Below are 6,000 nucleotides of genomic sequence, written 5' to 3'. Positions count from 1 at the left end.
ATAATTAAATGGGCACATGGCCGGCCATGTGCCCTCCTTTTTCCTTTTCTTTTTTTTTTTCTTTTCTTTTCCACTTTTCTAGAAATTTCTTGGATGATGAATAAAAATTTGTCTTGCTTTTCATGACTTAGCCATGTGTGGGCCTCACAAGTCATGTGCATGGCCACATGATGATTTTTTTGCATGAATTGAAATTTCCATAATTCCACTTTTAACCCCAAATTTTCCTTAACATTTCCATCCAATGAAATCATAAACGACTTTGTGCATTAAAACAAAATCGGAAAATAGTCTTACTCTTAACTTTTCACACTTGTCCTGGAATATCCCCACGTACAAAATACGGGATATAACAACATCTTTCTCTAATAGCTTGCACATCGGATTTGCAACCTTGGAAAAGTCCTTGATGAACCGCCGATAATAACCTGCATGCCCAAGAAAACTGCGCACTCCCCGAATAGAAACGGGTGGTGGCAATTTTTCAATTGCCTCGATCTTAGCCTTGTCAACCTCAATTCCCTTGCTTGATACTTTGTGCCTAAGAACAATGCCTTCTGACCATGAAATGACATTTTTTCCACCAAATTAGTTTCTTCACATCGAGCCAACACAGCATCAAGATGGCTCAAACAATCATCAAAAGAATCCCCGAAGACTGAGAAATCATCCATGAATACCTACATATAGTTTTCCACCATGTTGGTGAAAATAGCCATGATGCATCTCTGGAACGTAGCTGGAGCATTACATAAACCGAAAGGCATCCTCCAGAAAATGAAAGTGCCATATGGACATGTGAAAGTGGTCTTCTCTTGATCTTCTGGTGCAATCATAATCTGGTTGTAGCCTGAATAACCATCCAGAAACCAATAATAATCGTGCCCATCCAATCGATCTAACATCTGGTCCATGAAAGGCAAATGAAAGTGATCCTTTCTGATGGCGGTATTCAACTTCCGATAATCAATGCAAATACTCCAACCAGTAACAGTTCTCTGAGGTACCAGCTCATCTTTCTCGTTCTTCACCACAGTCATGCCCCTTTCTTCGGGACACATTGGATGGGGCTCACCCATTTGCTGTCTGAGATGGGGTAAATAATGCAGCTATCAAGCCACTTGATCACCTCTTTCTTCACCACCTCTTTCATGATTGGGTTCAACTTTCTTTGACTTTCAACACTGGCTTTGCTATCCTCCTTCAATAATATCTTATGCATGCAAAAAGAACTGCTGATACCTCGGGTGTCAGCTATAGTCCACCCAAGGGCTCGGATTCTATCTCTTAGTACTCACAATACACGTTCAACCTGCACATCAGACAAATAAGCAGAGAGGATTACGGGCAATGTGTCACCACTGCCCAAGAAAGCATAGCGTAGATGAGATGGTAATGGCTTCAGCTCCAGAACGGGAGCTTTCTCAATAGATGGTTTCGGCTTTTTCCACGATTCTGGTCTGTCTAACTCCTCAAATGGTGTGTTGGCTCGTAGATATGCACAAGAAGTGTCAAGAATCTGAAGACACTCCTCGACTTCATCGTCCACCAAGTCTTCACCATACACTAATGCTATTTTCAAAGGATCTTGAGAAGCTAGAAATTGATCTAACTCTGCATTCGTGAGCTTGGGCTCCACAACTATAATCATCCTCAATTCTTCATAATGGGGCAGAAGCTTAGTAGCCTTGAAAAAATCAAAAGTGGCTTCTTGCCCATCAACCGTCATAGACATCTTCCCATCTCTGACTCGAATAACCACATCAATAGTCACTAAAAATCCCATTCCCATAATGAAAGGGATATTCCTATCAGCCTCGTAATCAAGGATACTAAAATTAACCGGCAGAATAAAAGGACCCACCTTCACGAGAACATCTTCAATTATACCACTGGGATATGCAAGGGATCTATCAGCTAACTGCAAAGTGACTGTTGTTGGCCTTGGCTCACCCAACCCCAATGTTCGGAACACAGAGGTGGGCATCAGATTAATACTAGCACCCAAATCACACAATGCCAGCCTAACCTCGATATTACCAATAGTGATAGAAATAGTGAAACTGCTCGGATCTTTCAGCTTTGGTGGAATCTTGCTCCTCACTCTAGAACTGCACTTCTCAGTAAGTGCCACAATCTGAATTCTGTCCAGCGCCTCTTATTTGTAACAACATCCTTGATGTACTTAACATATTTCAGAACTTCTTGCATGAGCTCTACCAAAGGAATGTTGATGTGTACCTGCTTCAATATGTTAATAAAAATTTCTTACAAGCTGCATCTATTTTCTGTTTCTGAAAGCGCTGTGGGAATGGTGGAGGTGGTCTAGTCACCACACGTTCAGGCTGTTCTTTTCAGCTTCAGTTCTTTGAGCAGGAATGGGTTCAGCATCTACCTTCTTTTTTTTCTTTGATAGTACCTCTTCAAGTTCTCTGCCATTCCTCAAGGTGACTGCTTTGCATTCTTTCAGTTTCTTTTCAGTATCACGCGGAAGAGCACTCTGTGGTCTGACATTTTGAGCAATCACCATCTGCCCGACTTGACGTTCGAGTTTATGAATAGATTTTTGCAACTTGCTCTGCACTTTCTAATTTTGTTCTTTGAACTACTTGTTGTTGAGCTAGAAATTGCTTCAACATTTCTTCCACCAAACATCCAGCTATCTGAGCTTGGGTTTTCTGATAATTGTTCTGCTTTTCGTATTGCTGATTATAATTGTTTCCGAAATAATTTGCCTGATTTCCACCACCACGATTGTGTTTCCCTACATAATAGACTGATTCTGAATTAGCATGAGGCTCACCACAATTCTTGCATGCTGCTTGCTGAATGTGTTGAACTGGTTGGGTCTGCTGACATTAAGAAAGAGCCATCATAAGAAGATTACAAAGTGTCCCAATATTGCCCAGAATAGCTGCAACATCATCTACTTGAAAAATCCCAGCGACTTTCTGTGGTATCCCTGCTCGGCTCGGTTCTTGATATTCGCAAGCACCTTTAGACATCAACTCAAGGAGAGCTTCTGTCTCTTCATATGTTTTGTTCAAGATCTGTCCCTGAGTAGAGGCATTCAACAAAGCCCTCGATTCATGCCTTATCCTTTTTACAAAATAATTCCCAATGATCTCCTTGGTTGCATGTGATGTGGACAATCTCACAAGTAACCCTTAAACCTCTCCCATGCCTGTGGTAGAGATTCAGAGTCTTTCTGAGTGAAGGTGGCAATTTTTCCTCTCAGCTCTTTCGTTTTCTTGGGTGAGAAGAATTTATCGATGAACTTGCCCGATAATATCTCCCACGAAGTAATAGACCCAGCAGGAAGATTTTTCAACCAATCCCTTGCTTCACCAATCAATGAAAACAGAAACAAGCCATCTTCACATAATCATAGGAGACATCTCTATATTGAAATTTTTCCCTCAACTCCATGGATGTCATCAAGTGCCTATGTGGGTCTTCATGAGGCTTACTCTGATACTGGCATGTATTCTGCACCAACTGCACTGTTCCTTCTCTTAGCTCAAAATTTCCATTGATATTAGGCTTGACGATAGCCTTAGCAGTGTTTTTGCCATACTAGGTCTAGCATAACTAGACAAAAGAACTCGTTGTTCTTGTGCCATGTCAACAATTCTTGCAGGAACTCGGACAACTTACCTGTTATCAGCTCTAAGATTTTCGACCAACTAAAGATTACGCTCGTCGTCCACTAGCTTTTTCTGCTTGTGTAATGTCCGTTCAATTTCTGAGTCAAATTTAGCTAATGCTTTTCCTTGACTTCGAGTGTTTGGCATAAATAAGAGAATGCACCTGAGGAGCACAAATCAACCAAAGAACCAGAGTAAAAACTTGACTAGAAATTCAAAAATCCAAACTAGAAAAACAGTAATTTTTCTAAGTCCCCGACAACGGCGCCAAAAACTTGTTTCTCCCAAATGAACACGCAAGTATACGCGGTTGTACAAGTAATATAAGATTTTTAAGTCCAGATATCGTACCCACAGAGACTTAGATTTTATACTGTTCAACTAATTCAAATTGTGTTGTAACTATTCAAGAAGGTGATAATCAAAGTGTTTGTTGTGACTAAACTAAAACTGAAAGTAAAGATTGAGTATGGTGTTTTTGTGACTAAGAAACTTGTGACGAAGACTGTAAGGTTTATCAGATGAGAGAAAGTTCCAGGGTCATGGCTTTTTCCTGGGTTACTAGTTGACGGGTTAATTGTAACTTTGTTATATTTTCTCGAGCTACTCACAAGACTGTAGATTCTACTATAACGCCTCGCCAGAGGTAACACGAATACATTTATTTCTTCGTAACCAACCAAGTAGGGCTAAAGGGTATATCTCTATCCTCAGTAGCGAAACGATTAAATCGAACAAACTCTATTTATTTTTATTACGTAAGTGAATTCCCTCTTTCAAGTCCAACTCAGGCACCACAGATAGTGTCTAATTAGTGATAAAATAATTAAACAATTAAATACAAGAATAAATAAACAACCCAAAATATAGAAATTTAATTGATAAAAATTATCGTCAAACCAACTATCATGTCTATCATGTCATTCTCCACAACCCTAGAATTAAGAAATTTAGCTACTCATGATTCTAGATGAAGAACAGGAATTCATGAATAATCTAGGGTTGAAAAGAAGAAAATAAAATAAACCTAGAAAGAGAAAGTAGAACGGCAGCTTACAAGTTTTAGAAATATCCCGGCACACCGTTGACAATTAATAAAAACGTCTATTTATAGTCTAGGTTAAAAGCTAAAATAAGTTGACCTAATCCCGATCGAAACGGGAAAACTGTGCGTAACTCTGCTTTCCTTCCGCGATGCAGAAGGATCACCTGATCAACCTTGCGCTTTTCTTCTGCGATGCGGAAGGATAGCTTGATTGTGCAACTTGGTTAGAAACTTGTTTTTCTTGCTTTCTCCACGCGATGTGGCTGAAAAGCTAATTGCACACATTAGTCAGAGATTGATTCCTCACGCTTTCGTCCCGCGATGCGGATGAAAAGCGGGGTCTTCAGTTCTTCATTTCTTGCGGGGTCTTCAGTTCTTCATTTCTTTCTCTACTTTTTCGCACTTCTTACGTCGCCACGTTTAGATGCAAAAGCTTCCCAAAGTCTATCAAAACTACTCGATTTTCCTCCAAATGGCCTCGTCACACCTAATCGCACAAATATAACAACTTAAGCCTGGATACAACGATTTCATCATCAAGAAAGCAAGTAAAGTACTAAGATTTAGAGGGAAAGCGACACGAAACATAAATATTTGTGCCAAATATCAATGACCCGTAGAGTGTACTCATTCCCCACACTACGAGTGATAGGGAAAACATAAAGACTACCGTTAAAGCAACCGAAGCAAGACTTACTATATTCATAGGAATTATGTCTCCTATCTTTATAAATATAAAGGAATTGTTCCATTATTCCTCACTAATAATAGTGGAATCAATGACGCAGAGTAAAAAAGAACGAAGACTATGAATAAACCAACCCAATATAGCACTCATAGCTATAACCCTTACTCGATTATTTCCTAATAATTGTTGTAGGTCACCGTAAAGATCAATTTGCGAGGTTTTGGGCCGATACAATAACAATTTAAAAAAAAAAAAATCAATTATAGCCCAAGGGGGTGATTTTTTAGAAATTAAAATGCAGAAGGTCCAATCGGCCAAAAAGCAAAACAAAAAGTGCTAAAGTAAAAAAACAAAAATAAAAAAGAATGAAATAGGAAAGTATCTCCTAAATCCCTAACTATAATAACTGCGTACTTATCTCATGATCAAATTTTGACACACGTGTTGTATATACAAGCCGAGTACGAGTTCTTCCACCTTGGGATAGTTGCATCCATAATTGGACGTCGACTGGTGCTCTTAATACCCATGTGCCGCTAAGACTAATGGTTATTTTTTCTCACTTCATTTGGTCTTTTCCAATATGCACTTGACCTACATGTGCTCCAATGTGAAAAAGA

The 6,000-nt window shown here is 39.4% G+C and overlaps 1 non-coding gene across 1 annotated transcript; it reads left to right on the top strand.

Annotated features, from left to right (window-relative positions):
- Positions 1-3,137: 3,137 nt before the first annotated feature.
- Positions 3,138-3,241, top strand: LOC132041297 (small nucleolar RNA R71). The gene has a single exon (XR_009410993.1). It is a non-coding gene; the product is annotated as a small nucleolar RNA R71 (small nucleolar RNA).
- Positions 3,242-6,000: the final 2,759 nt, after the last annotated feature.

Source organism: Lycium ferocissimum, chromosome 12 (genome assembly GCF_029784015.1).
Source record: "Lycium ferocissimum isolate CSIRO_LF1 chromosome 12, AGI_CSIRO_Lferr_CH_V1, whole genome shotgun sequence".
NCBI classification, from domain to species: domain Eukaryota; kingdom Viridiplantae; phylum Streptophyta; class Magnoliopsida; order Solanales; family Solanaceae; genus Lycium; species Lycium ferocissimum.
The sequence above is the reverse complement of the archived record's forward strand: the minus strand, read 5'-3'. Positions and strand labels throughout refer to the sequence as shown.